General features: G+C 39.0%; 1 protein-coding gene across 6 annotated transcripts in view; it reads left to right on the top strand.

Annotated features, from left to right (window-relative positions):
* Window positions 1-14937, top strand: part of JARID2 (jumonji and AT-rich interaction domain containing 2) — a 315799-nt gene that overhangs the window by 172535 nt on the left and 128327 nt on the right. The window lies entirely within an intron of this gene.

Genomic DNA, 14937 nt, shown 5'->3' with positions numbered 1-14937 from the left:
GTGTTTCATGCAGCTATAAGGATATGTTAGCATTTTGGGTTCATCATCCTGCATCCTTTACAAAGTGCGTGTTCTGTAGTTTAGCAGCGGAAAACATGGCACTGTAGCTGTCGTTTTACTGCGGTTGGTTGATTGTTAAATGAAATCTTTACTCAGTATTTTTTGTCTGTCAATGTGAATGTTTGTGTTTTAGTTTACTGGATCCAGATAATGTAACTTCAACAAACAGGATACATTTATGTCATTAAATTAGAATTACTTTTAGATTTGCTTTGAAAATTAAAATGGTTACATGTTACATGTTAAAAAGGTTTAAAATAAATGCAGCCTCTGAGAATACTAGCTGTATTGTGAGCCTCACCATAAAGATGCAGGTTATTGTCTGTAACTATTACTCTGAGCTAATGCTGTGGCAATCTGGCTCCTATTCCTTAGAAATCAGTTATGAAATCCCTGTTCAACTCTCATTATGCTACAATCTTGGCCAATTCCTAAACATGCAAAATGTAGGTTAAAATTGCAGGGTTTAAGCCAATTTTTTGTAGAAAATATGCTGAAAGTGCAGTCAGAGGTCTGGGTATTTTCCCCCTCTTGTATAAAGTAAGAACTAAAATTGTCTGCCTGAAAAATGTCTTATAAATAAGCTTTTGGCAAAATTTGATTTTTATTTTTTTGTAATTTCAATGGATAATATCCATTTTTATTTTTAAACATTTTTTATTATCAGTTTTATTTTTCTCAAGTTGTGAGAAATTATGGGTTTTAAGCATTTTATTTTTATTGATTTGAATTTTCACAGTTTTGGGAAATGAAAGGGGATAGGGTTAGGGCAACACTGACTGTGGGTTCCCAGCACTGCTGAGGGACCCAAGTCACCTGGGCGCAAGGTGCGGGAGTGGGTCGCTGTGGTCCTGGCCCAGCAAAGCAGAGACACCCCCGCCACCCCCAGCTCTGGCCACAAGGAGCAGGATGAGCCCTGAATGCAGGTGAGGTCACTCTTCTGTTGAATGGCTCCTGCCCGCGAATGGCTCCCAGCCATTGAGTGAGAGATCAGGACTGTGACAGCAGGCTGCAGAGAGCTCCCTGGGTGACAGAGGGGCTGGTGTCCTTGGATCCCTGAAGCCACTAGGTGCTGGGGGAGGCTGCACTTGACAACTGTTATTGATGGATATATACATTTTATTTCTGCGTGTCAGGTGAAATCAACATTTACTGAGGACTAACTATAAATCCCACGTGCACACACCCTGCAAAAAAACAACACCCCAGAATACCTCCCCCCAAGCAAAAATGGATTTAAAAATAAATAGCTACTTAAAACACAAAACAGACTTTTTCACATTTCTATTTCCTAGGTAACCTTACAATTTGTTTGGGAATGTTTTGGGAGGTCTGAGAAAGGGGGTAAAGAGAATGGTCCCCCCGAAAAATTAAATGAGCAGAGTTTGCCTTTGGATATGCATATGTGCTCCTGTATGTGTCTCAAAATTTGCATTTAGTATTTTGTACCGATAAAAAGAAATGTTGCAAGGGCAAGTTACACCATGGAAGTGTGGAATGTAACTTGCAAAAGAGAAATCAATTAGCTGTGTGCCCTTTTCCCCTTTTTTATGTGAGGTATAAAGGCTTGAAAGTCTTTCTGTTTAGAAATTTAAATATTGTTTATCATATTTTTCCTGGGAGACTCAGCATGTGATTCAGGAACTAGTGGAATCAGGGCCGGCATCAGGCTACCAAGCACATGCTTGGGGCGGCACCTGGTAAGGGGCGGCCAATCTTGGGGTGGCGGGGGGCAGCACGGCACGGCATTGGGGGCGGGGGGGGGGGGAGGAGTGTTCCGGCGGCGCTGGGCAGGGGACGCTCAGCAGGGCGGCGCTTTTTTTGCTGCTTGGGGCAGCAAAAAAGTTAGAGCCGGCCCTGAGTGGAATTGTGACGTTACAAGTACTGAGGAAGTAGAACTGGACAGTTGGGAGGTAATAGGGTTTTTAGAAATACCATTAAAACTCCCCCCCCCCCCCCCCAAATACCTATTTAATTCAAACATGTGATATATAGATATATATATATAGGAGGAGGCCTTTGTTAATGGTTCAACACCACCACTGTTAAGGGATGTGAAAGTCCAACTCCAATTTTTCTAGGCCTCCAAAGAACTTATAAGAAATATAAGTAACTTGAGACTCTTGATACTTTTGAGATTAAAAAAAAAAAAAAAAAGCCAGCTGAAAAATCCCTAATTTTTTTGGCTTTTGTGGAAGTGGGAGAAACATTTCGGTTTTACTTCACCTATCATAGAGAAGCACAACCCTGCCCCCCCCCCCCCCCCAAAAAAAAAAAAAAAAAAACACCCCACCACCAATCCTTTTTGCCTCTGGAATTCCCCTTTATATAGAACCTTCCTGTTTTCTGTCTTTCAGTCACTTTTTTTTTTGTCTATTTTTCTCCTCCCTGACTCCCTCTCTGTGCATATTTATCTACCTTCTGATTTTGGCCTTCTGCTCTTTGTGCTGCTTCTCTCTGTATTCTCCCTTCCCACAACTACCACATTCTTTGCCCTCTCTTTTCTATTTCATATCCCACTTTTTCCATTCAGTATTATATATTATATGTGGTACCATTTTGTTCCTCTGCTTCTGAGCTGATGACATTTTAGGAAATTATACCCCCCAGTGGCCAAACTTCTCAATGTTCCTTTTCAGCTTTGAACAAGACCGATCACCTGTTGCCAGCTGAGATATGCATTTAAACGATGAACATGCCAAAGCTAGACTATCCACTATTTTCTCACTTCCATAATTAGAATGTGCATTGTTCTTGGTCTTCGAGAAATGCCACGCATTATGATGAGCAGCATACACAATGTAACAAATTAAAACGTTTGCATAGATAGAGAAGTATACACCTTTTGGGACCTGTGCTATTTAATAAAGTAGGCTTAGTGTCTGGTAGCACTGTTTTGAACTATGTATGTATGTAAATCACTATTTATCCTCTGTGTGTTGCAGGGTGAGGGAGGTTTTGGGAAACTTGAACCCATTTTCTATACAGTGAAAGGTCACTTGTATAGCCTGTTCTCTTGTCTTATTTAATGATATATAGAGAAGAGGATGCTAGATGGCTATTCAAAATAAATACGGGCAGATATAAGATTTCGTGGTTACATAGTTCAGTAATCTAAGAAGTCTTTCTAATTGAATTTCATTTCAAATTTGTCTGTTAAAGGATTCTTCTTTTCCCACCACAGACCCTCCCGAATCAGAATACTTTTACAACTCTTTATTGTTTATTTTGCATTTCTTACTTAAGTTGAAATAGTCTTTACCTGAACTGCATTGGGCTTGTTGATAGTTCAGGCTATATTTGGCAATGCTTTGTATTCCAGCCAGTGTTTATACATAAGGTATACGTGGAAGAGTAACTGTTTAGAAAATGGAGCACTGCTTCACTTGGATAATCTCAGGCTTTGGCCGATTTTTCTGAGGACTTCTTCAGAAATGTCAGGCCCTGGGCTGTGCTGAAGTTGCAGCCATGAAAACATGACATGACATTGAATAGAAGAGCGCAGTGGGTCCTTTTCAGTTAGGCTACCAAGAAGATCGTTGTAGAGATGCACTACTGTTTGGATTTGATTGATGATCATAGGGGTCATTGAAATGAAGGTTTGGAAGTAACTTTTGGATTTCATCTAGTCCATCCCCCTGTCTGATGCAGGACCTAGTTCATCTCTGGCAGGTGTTTGTCTCACCTGTTCTTAAAAATCTTTAATGATGAGAATTCCACAACCACCTTGGAAGCCTGTTCCAATACTTAACAATCCTGATAGAACATTTCCCCTAATATCTAAACTAAATTTCCCTTGCTGCAGATTACTACTTGTCCGATCTTCAGTGAACATGGAGAACAATTGATCACTGTCCTTTTTATAACAGCCTTTAACATATTTGAAGACTGTTATCAGGTCCCCCGTCAGTCCTCTTTTCTCGAGACTAATCAGGCCCAGTTTTTTAAACTTGCCTTGTAGGTCAGGTTTTCTAAACCTTTTTATCTTTTTTTTTTTTTTTTTGCTTTCCTGTGGACTCTCTCCAATTTGTCCATATTTTTCCTTAAGTGTGGCACCCAGAATTGGACACAGTACTCCGGCTGAGGCCTCACCAGTGCCAAGTAGAGTGGAACAGTTACCTCCTATGTCTTGCATATGAGACTACTGTTAACACACCCCAGACTGGTATTAGCATTTTCACAACTGCATCACTCGGAATGTCCAAGACTGTGAGTTACCTGGTTATGAGGGAGTCTTTCTTGTGGAGCTGGGTGTCAGTGCCTGTACACCACTGGCCTTTCAACTACTTAAGCATTCTCCCCAGGACTCTGCTGGTCCTGCTTTGTGTTGCAGGTTAACATTAGGTGCATCCCAATCCCTGATCCCTCTTAGAGTGTTTCCCTGTAGAGTCCTGCCCCTGTCACTGGGTACTCTCAGAAGTGATCAGGCAAGCTGCCTCCCAAAGAGACAGTGTACATGCAGCTGGAAGGTTACAACTCAGGTTTCCAGCTTTGCTTAATCTGACAGCAGTGATATGTGTTCATAATATTACAAGAATGTTGTAAGCTCATTAACAAAGATAGAGATTTAAGAGCAAATGAGTAAGGATAAAGGAAACAGAAATGGTTACAAATAAAAGTAAAGTATAACACACTCTCCAGAGACTAAAACTTAACAGGTTACAATCCTTGTCTAAAGCAGCCTTCTCTCACCTAACCTTTTTCTTGCAGTGTTTCAAATGAGCTTGGTTGAGATCCTGTTTTCATTGGCAAAACTGCACTGCCTGGTTACACCTTCAACTACAGGATAAAAGAGGAATTTTGGTGCCTTTTTCTTATACCCCGAAGTCCATTCTTTTTGTCTCCAGAGTCAGGATGCTCTTCCCCGTTGAGTTCAGATCCCCCTGTCAACCTGTTTTTCCTGTGGACATTACATACAAATGGGGCTTACTTTGTGTTGGTTTTACAATGCTTAATTCACATGGGAGACAAGGCAGATAGGTGATTCCCCATCCCTTTTGTCTGGCAAAACCTGCTTGTCTACCCTGTCAGGGACACCGATTCTAAATGTATTTTCAATACATACATACAACTTCTTGAACATCTCCCATACACACATCCCACAGTGATTAGGTGCATCGGCATGAGATAAGCTTCCTCTAGACACCTTATACAACCCTTTGTGCATAAATTATTTGAAAGCAGTTGTGTTAAGTGTAGTGAGTTTGTCAAGCCTGATATGAGTTGGTATAACAACAGTGAACCCTTTGTCATTTGGCATGGAGGGGTTCTTAGGATTACAATTACATTGTTGAGTGATATTCAATGTATCCACTATAACCCCCAGATCCTTTTCAGCAGTACTACCATTTAGCCATTTATTCCCCATTTTGTAGTTGTGCATTTGATTTTTCCTTCCTAAGTATAGTACTTTGCACTTGTCTTTATTTAATTTCATCTTGTTGATTTCAGACCAGTTCTCCAATTTGTCAAGGTTGTTTTGAATTCTAATCCTGTCCTCCAAAGTACTTGCAAGCCTTCCCAGTTTGGTGTCATCTGCAAATGTATAAGCATACTCTCCACTCTACCCAAGTCATTAATGAAAATATTGAATAGTATCTGACTCAGGACAGACCCCCGCAGGATCCCTCTAGATGCACCCTCTCTTTTCTACAGCAAATCATTGATAACTACTTTGAATACGTTTTTTCCCCAACCAGTTGTGCACCCACTTTATAGTAATTTCATCTAGTCCACATCTTTCTAGTTTGCTTATGAGAATGTCATGTGGGATTGTGTCAAAAGGTTTACTAAAATGAAGATAAATTACTTCTACAGCTTCTTCCCTATCCACTAAGCCAGTAACACTGTCAAAAAAAATTAAGCTGGTTTGACACGATTTGTTCTGGACAAAATCACGCTGGCTATTATTTATCACCCTGTTGTCCTCTAGGTGTTTACAAACTGGTTGGGTAATAATTTGTTCCAATATCTTTCCACGTAATCAAGTTAGGATTGGGGTCCTCTTTGTTCCCCTTTTTAAAGGTAGGTACTATACTTGCCCTTTTCCATTCCTCTGAGACTTGAATTGTTCTCTGAGTTTTTGAAGATAATTGCTAATTATAAGATTGGTTCAGCTAGTTCCTTACGTATTGTAGGGTGAATTTCATCAGGCCCCGCCGACTTGAATACATCTAATTTATCTAAATATTCTTTAACCTGTTCTTTCCCTATTTTGGCTTGTGTTCTTTCCCCCTTGTTAATATAGTTTTAAGCATCTGGTCACCATTAACCTTTTTAGTGAAGATTGAAGCAAAATAGGCATGAAATACATTGATATCATCCTTTTTTTTTAGCTCTTCTACGCAGCTAAGTAATGGACATACATTTTCCTTCATCTTTCTCTTGTTCCTAATATTTTTCTAAAACCTCTTTTTATTCTGTGTCCCTTGCTAGGTATAACTCACTTTGTGCCTTAGCTTTTGTAATTTCGCCCTTACATGCATGAGCTAGTCTTTTGCACTCGTCCTTAGCAATTTGTCCATGTTTCCACTTTTTGTAGGATTCTTTTTTATTTTGGGGGGGTTATTAAAGATCTCCTAAAGGAACCAACTCTTACTAGTCTTCATATCTTTCTTTTGCATTGGGATAGTAGGCTGTTGTGCCATAAATATTGTCTTTGAGAAACTACTAGCTCTCATGGACTCCTTTTCTCAACTTTTCTACCCATGGGACCTAACCTACTAGTTTTCAAAGTTTGTCTCCTTTTTTTTGAAGTCCATTGTTCTTATTCTTTTGCTCTCACGCCTTCCTTTCCTTAGAATCATGAAGCCTGTCATTTCATGATGACTTTCATTTAAAATTTTATATATAGCCATATTTTTCATATGGCGGAGGGAAATTCCATGTGTGTGTGTGCAAGCTCTGCTTTTCATTTTCCAGTTGTAAGTGGGCGTGAGCATTTCCCAGCCTTCGTTGTTACACTTTGTTCATATAGTTGAAATTGTTTCCGCTAAAATTTTTTGGGAAAGATTAGGAAATTGATTTTTCCTGCAAAGATGAATAGGAGAGAAGGCCAATCACATTGCTGCTAAGAAATGAAAATGAAAACAGAAATCCTGCTTGAAAGAGCTAGTGGGTCGAGCTTACCCTAGGACAGTGGTTCCCAAACTTTAACAACCTGTCAACCCCTTTCACTAAAATGTCAAGTCTCGTGAACCCCTTCCTAAAAATGAATATTTCCAGGGATTTTCTCCTTCACCAGAGTATAAATAATAAAAGTAGTGATCTTGGAAATATAAAATTTGTTTTTATGTCATGCTTATTACACACTATTTATAATTATTTATCATTACTGTATTTGTATTACATTATGAAAATGGCAACTCTCTTCCAAGATCTCACTTTTGTAGCTTGTATCACTTTGAATAAGCCTGTTATAAGACAAGGCTCCTATGTTTCATCAAGAAGTATCAGATGTGAAACAGCATGAAGGTATTTAAGAAGCCAACTCAGAGTTCCTCCTACACAAGCATTCAGGTCTTGAGCAGTACACGCAAAAACCCACGTTACAACAAAGCTTAAACTTGTTCTTGATAATAATTTTAAAAACAATACTAGCTGCCTATTTAATTTTAAAACCAGCAAAAAATATCCACCTCCCTTTCCATTTCTTATAAGGAGTCTTGAAGTTTAAATCTCCTCAGTGTGATAGATATGCTTGCTTTGATCTGGTTAGCTCTTGGAAGTCCAGGGGCTCCGGGCTGCTGGCAAAGCGCTGCTTGGGGTCCCTAGGGACAGCTCTGTCCGCCATTAGAGAATTTTTTCCTGAGAACCCCCTGTAACATTTCACGAACCCCCAGGGGTTCACAAACCCCAGTTTGGGAACCACTGCCCTAGGACAAAAATGAAAGAGGGACATCATGAAGACAGTAAAGTGACTCCAACTGAGCATTTCTTAGGCCTTGTCTACACAGTAAAGTTTCACAAGTTAAATTAGTGTAACACGGCTCTGTGCCCCCCTCCCTCCCTGTCCCCCATGAGGACATTGATTCTTGTATAAGGGAGGCTCTTCCCCCCCACACCCCAGCTTATTTTAAACCCTTTCTCAAGCAACATAAACAAAAAACCCACATCGGGGGTGGGAGTGGAGGTCGAGTTTACTGGTATAACTATCTCGGTTTAAACTTGATTGATATTCCTCAACAATATTAGCCCAACTAGTCTTTGAAGTTACTGCCTCAGTAAGGTAACTAACACCTTTGCTGCAGATTGGTTGGAGAGTTTTCTACAAAGCCAAGTTAACAGGGAATCAGAGAAAATTGTCTTTACAATAAACCAGCCCAGCCTCCCCCCCCCCCCCCCCCCCCCCCCGGGTGCGTCTTCTATAGAAAAATAGCAAAAATTGTGGAAAAGCACTAAAAATGGACAACTTAATTTTTTTAAGCTACAATTTTTCACTGTCCCAGCTCGATGGTGGTAGGAAGGGAAGGAAATATATGTAAAATGGGATTTATTCTTGAAATCAGATTTTTTTTCAATTGACTTTTTAATTTACATTACATATAGTGTATCTTTTAAAAATCTATTTAAAATTAAATTTCAAACATTAAGGCCTAAAATTATTATAATTGCATAACATAATTTAGAATAAATACAAAAATAATATTAAACACTACATTTGCTGCCAAGTTTAAACCACTGAATTGGTGGAAATCATTGGCTAAGGACCTGAAACTAGAGTTTGTTAAAGTAATAAACCAGTTTTTGACACCAGTAACCTTTTCTGCCAGTGCAGGGAGAATATTTTCTTCATTTCAGTTTATTCAACTTGTTCACTTCCATGACTAGTTCACTCAAAGTTAATAAACGAATTGTGACTTGAAAAAGCAGGAAAACATTTTTCCCCTCTTCCAATCTTTGAATAAAAACTAGGGATGAGAGGATCAGATCTATTCGTTCTAAAATCTAGACAAACATGATAACCACAAACAATCAGTTAATACACTAATTACAAATAATACCGCCCTTGTTTAATAATTCAATTAGTTATAATGTAAAAAATTCCCCACCTATGTATCCAGCACATTTAAGGTAGTTTTATTTAATAAAAAAATTAAAATGAAGTTTTTGTGTATTTTTATTGAATTTCAGTTCCAGCCTATATAGGGCTTAAGTCGTATCACAAATACAAAATTCATCATCATCATCATATAGTAAATAAGAAATACATCATTCACCATTTTCTCATAAAAATGTAAAAAATAAAAATCTGGATAAATGTAAGTTAAGCTGTATAATTTCTTACACTACATCAATACACATTTATTTATCCTCCTGATTAGCAAAAAGAAGCACCATATTTAGTATAAGGGCTATGTTTAGTTGCAAAACATGTTTTAGTGGTTACCAGCTGATGAGAATCAACCTTTCTTTAGGAAAATAACTAAAAAGTACAAATGCAAAACACAATTAAGATAGATTATTTAAATCAAGGTTTCCTTCTTGCCGATTTAAATAATGATTTAAAACCAGTGATTTAAATCATCTTGATTTTAAATCAATTCACCTTGGTAAAGCTTTACTCATAAGGTTTCTGGGTCAGTCTAACCATTGGAAATCTAATTTACAGAAGAATAAGAACATGGGACTGTTCTTTCAAAATATGGTCACTTGTGCATGTGGTGATCACTTCAGTTTACTTGAGAATGTTTGTATATTAAATTTGCTAAATTTCCACATGTAAACCTCATCATTTTTGCCTAGTGTGTCAAAATGCATACAAGCAACTGAATTGTGTGTGCCAAGAGAGGCTGGGTTGAGGCTGTTTTGAAAAACTTGGCCCATATTGTATTACTTTTAAAGTAATCTCTAAGTACTTAGAAGTCTTTATGATCTTCATTATTATGACATCTGGCTAACTTACATAGTTTTTGTTGGTCTTGCCAGCAAATATATGTTTGGTTTCTTGTGTATGTTATTAAAGGGACCACTTGCATGAGGATATTTCGGTTTACTTTTAGTAATAGCAATGTTACTTTCCAAATGTATATGAATAAATAGGTGCCAAAATTATTCTAACATTTTGGAAGCAAAAATATGGCAATGAAGTGTTGCTTTTGTTCTTGTATTTACTAGGATTTTTGTTAAACGTTTTAAAATGCTGAGTTAAAAAACACCAAATATTTTGTTTACTGGGTTGCATTCCAGTTCCCATGTGAGCAGAAGCAATCTTAGCCTGTTTCATTTTGTTGGTGGAGATGGTCTGAAACCCTGGCAAATGACTGAAAGACAGTAAAATTTTGAGACCATCCATCTGTTGTGGTGGACAATACTCACAGATTGAAGACCTAGAAGTCCTAAAAAAGCTACTCCATAAAGGATAATCACTGCTTTTTTTATCACCAACGGAGAAGAAAAATAACTTGCATCAGGTTTTGAATGGTCTTACATGGATGAGTGTCTAATTTCAGGCAATGCTGTGATCTTCTGTTGAGGAGGTTAACAGTATTGTTTAAAGTAGTGTGAGCCATCATGCTGGATGTCTTCAGATTGTTTAAAGGTAGCTTTAGGAATTTGTCTGCTGTTGGTGAATAGCAGTGCACAGCGATGACGGTACACTTTCTAGTAACAGTAGTGCTACCTCATTCAGAAAGGACGCATGCAGAGCAAGTTTGGTATAAACAGTACATTTATCCTCTGGTTTTCGGAGTTAACATCTTGCTTGTTCTATGTTAATAGTCAGGTGGCTGATCATTTATTTGGCCCAAGTAAAACATATATTTGTAGAAAATTGTCAAATGTATAAATGCATTTATTTTTTATTGGGCAGCACTATTAATAAAATGTATTTTTGAATGAGCAAATTCTAGTTGTAACAAAATTAATCCACATATTTGTAGGCATTTTTAAGATTTTAATTCTTCTTTCAAATACTTACATAATTGAGATTCTTTCTCTTTCTTTCATTTTGAACAAGTAAGTTCTTGTTTGTGGGAAGTGGGAAGAAATTAGAAGTATGATTGGGAAACTTGAACCTGAGGAGAGTAAAAAGTGTTCCGCAGTCACTAACTTTCATGCCCCATTGCATTTCCAGTCGGGAATACTTTTTTTGTATATTAAGCTCTGCAAGTTGCACTCTCCAATTAGTGCTTGTAATTTCGGTTGGTTGACATGGCATGTAAACCAGCATGCACAGTCTGACTAGTCACCATATTTAATGTTAAAATGAATCACAGAAAGAGTAGAGCGGCTAGGGCACTGGACCCAACTTGTGTACGTGCTTAGTTTCCTGTATACAGATGTGATCTCATTACACTGGCCTTGTTGTAGTTAATAGTCTGTATGCAGACTCTAAAGCAGACTTCACTGGAGAAGTGAAATGAAATTATGGTTTGAGGGATTGGGAGGGGAGGGGTTTATGTGTGTAATGCAAGTGCACAAGGAGTCAACCTGGTTTTCTTCATTTCTTTGTGACTTACAAAGCTTTTCATTTACGTAGCACCTTTCCTCTGATAATCTCAAAGCACTTCACAGTCAATTGAGCCTGTAAGAGTAGGTAAGTATGTATGTATTGTTCTCCTAATTTAGAAGGTTTTGTTTTCTCTTAACAGCTGATGGGTTTGTATTTAAATACTTAGCTTTTTATAAAAAAAACAATTCAATTTGCCAGAGTAATATGGATGAGCTTTTGGGATAAACTGTGTTCCTAGTTAAGGATGAACAGCTTCTTTAGTGCATGGCTGTTAACACCATACGCACAAACCATAAATGAGGGTTAATCCTGTTCAAGTGTCTGTCATAATTGATGTGGAATGTAGAGAATAATAAATAATGGGCAGTGATGTAATAGGGCTCAGTTACAGAAGGAAGGGAATATCATGATACTTCAGGTTTTCCCCTTTTTCTGTATAATGAATAATTTATTCACTAGTGGAAACAAAGTACAATATATTTTTGTTCACCTGTTGCTCACTGCCATGTACTGTAATCCTGTTTATAGACCAGGTGCTTCAGTTATCCACCTCTGATTTTGAGAGGGTTATGCAAAGTTGCATGAGTTGTTTGCTTAGAGAGGGAACAACTGCATTTATCCATGCTAGAGAGGGGAATGGAGACTAGAGTGTTAGGTACAACTAGTTTTTTCCCCCCCTGGAAATCCTGAAATAGATAGAATTTATTTAATGTAGTGCATGTATATTAAAACAACAAATTGTATAAATAAAACAATTGGCTATTGGGCTGGATTTCCACTAGGATGATTAAAGGAGTGGAGAACATGCCTTATAGTGATAGCCTCAAGGAGCTGAATCTATTTAGCTTCACTAAGAGAAAGTTAAGGGGTGACTGTGACAGTATACCCCATAAGGCTTTATGGGGAAGGGGTGCTTATAAATGTATGTATGACATAACTGGAATATGTTTTGTGCTGCCTGTGCCATGTAATATATCTCTGTAAAGGTTATGGTCTACTATATCTATTCATCCTATTTGTACATATATATCATTTTCTACTTGAGGTTAAGAATATGGGCTGTATGCTTGCTTGGTTTCTAAGTAAGCTTTGGGAGGCATTTGATTAGCTTCTTTAGGAAGGACTTCGCCAGGATAAGTACCTGATCAGGAAACACTTGGAGAACAATGCATCTTGGAATGCTCCAATCCACATAAGAAGTCTTCCTGGAGACATGCAAGATACTATGTGGACAATGGCTTCGGCCTGTAAAGACTGAGTCATGCAGGGACATGTGACTTGCCCAGGTGACTCCAGAACTCCATCTTGGAGCTGGACTTTGCATAGGAGGGAGGAGGGGGGTCTCCACCCACGAGAGAGTCCATTTAAACCCATGGGAGACCTCTCCATTTTGGCTTCAGCTGGCTAAGGAAGGAGCCTCTCCACCCTCCCAGGATACTTGAAGGGAACTGGAACAAACGACAGTAACTACAGGGGGTGTGAGTGATTGCTGGACCCAGGCTAAAAGGAGATTAGCCTGTAAAAGGGAGCATTCTGGAACTGGTGAGGAACTTATCTGTATTTAGTTTGATTAGACATAGATTTGCGCATTTTATTTTATTTTACTTTGTTCTGTCTGTTACTACTTGGAACCACTTAAATCCTACTGTCTGTATTTAATAAAATCACTTTTTATTTAGTAATTTACTCAGAGTATGTATTAATACCTGGGGGGGCAAACAACTGTGCATATCTCTCTATCAGTGTTATAGAGGGCGAACAATTTGAGTTTGCCCTGCATAACTTTATGCAGGGTAAAACGGATTTATCTGGGTTTAGATCCCATTGGGCGTTGGGCATCTGAGTGCCAAAGACAAGCACACTTCTGTGAGCTGTTTTCAGGTAAACTTGCAGCTTTGGGACAAGTGATTCAGACCCTGGGTCTGTGTTGGAGCAGACGGAGTGTCTGGCTCAGCAAGACAGGGTGCTGGAGTCCTGAGCTGGCAGGGAAAACAGGAGCTAGGTAGTCTTTGCACATTGGGTGGCAGCTCCCAAGGGGGTTTCTGTGATCCAACCCGTCACAGTGACTTGATCTCAGTTTGTGAGTGCCCTCCGGGAGAGAAATGTTTGATAATAGATAGTTCTTCAATCTAAGACAAAGACATAATAAGATCTAATAGTTGGGAATTGAAACTAGACACTCAGACTAGAAATAAGGCTCAATTTTTGTTTAACAGTGAGGATAACTACTATTGGAACAATTTAAGGTTTGTGGTGAATTCTCTATCACTGGCAATTATTTTTAAAATTAAGATTGGATGTTTTTGTAAAAGATGTGCTCTAGTTCAAACAGAAATAAATTCAGGGAAGTTCTGTGACGTGTTATGTAGGAGGTCAGACTAGAGGATCACAATGGTCTCTTTTGATTAAAAATCTATGGACCTGTGAGTCATAGGATATAAGAACTATAACTGCCATCTCCTTTAAACTTACTTACCCCTCCCCAGTCCATTTTCTCCGCAAAAGCCTGAGAGAACACAGATAGTTTTGCAGCATGCTTGGAATGTTGCCATCTTGCGCTCACTCATATCAAACTTAGGCTGGTGATTGGGGAAAGGAGCCAAAGGTGTTCCTTCAGGTATGTGTTGATGTGGATCCCACTGCAGAAGTGTGTGCACCTCATGCTCTTGAGATCAGAATAGCTGTGTCTGTTGCCCTGTGCCAGAGCATAAAGAGCAGACCCTCCTTCAGTTTCTTCTTACTGCTTGCGGTAGCTAGATGCAACCTAGAGTATGTCTGACTTGCTTCTTGAGTGCTTCAAAAACTCTGTTTTAACAAAAACTAGTGAAGAACTTCATCCTCTCTACCACTCTTCCTCCCCCCGAGAGAAGAATAACTCTTTGGCATTACCTTTTCCTCCCCCCTCTCTCCCCACCCGATATCTCCTGCACAATGGGGTGAGGCAGTTTGGAGAAACCACCATGTTTCATCGTGGACTCTGTGACGGGTTCGATCACAGAGACCCCCCTGGGACTGTCACCTGACATGCTGCAGCTACCTCTTAGCCTGTTTTCCCTGCCAGCGTGAGACTCCAGAACCCTGCCTTGTTGAGCCAGACACGCCAGCCTGCTGCAACACAGACCCAGGTTTGGTCCACGCCCCCAAAGCTGCAGACTTTAACTAAAAACTGCTCAGGAGGTCACCTATCTCCAGCACCCAGATATCCAGTTCCCAATAGGATCCAAACACCAAATAAATCAGTTTTACTCTGTATAAAGCTTATACAGAGTAAACTCAAATTGTCTGCCCTCTACAACACTGATAGAGAGATATGCACAGCTGTTTCCTTCCCCAGGTATTAATCACTTACTCTGGGTTTACTAATAAACAAAAGTGATTTTATTAAGTGTAAAAGGTAGGATTTAAGTGGTTCCAAGTAATAACAG

The sequence above is a fragment of the Chrysemys picta genome, chromosome 2 (genome assembly GCF_011386835.1).
Source record: "Chrysemys picta bellii isolate R12L10 chromosome 2, ASM1138683v2, whole genome shotgun sequence".
In the NCBI taxonomy this organism is placed as follows: Eukaryota; Metazoa; Chordata; order Testudines; family Emydidae; genus Chrysemys; species Chrysemys picta.
Note: the sequence above shows the minus strand (reverse complement) of the source record. Positions and strands in the feature narration are given on the sequence as shown.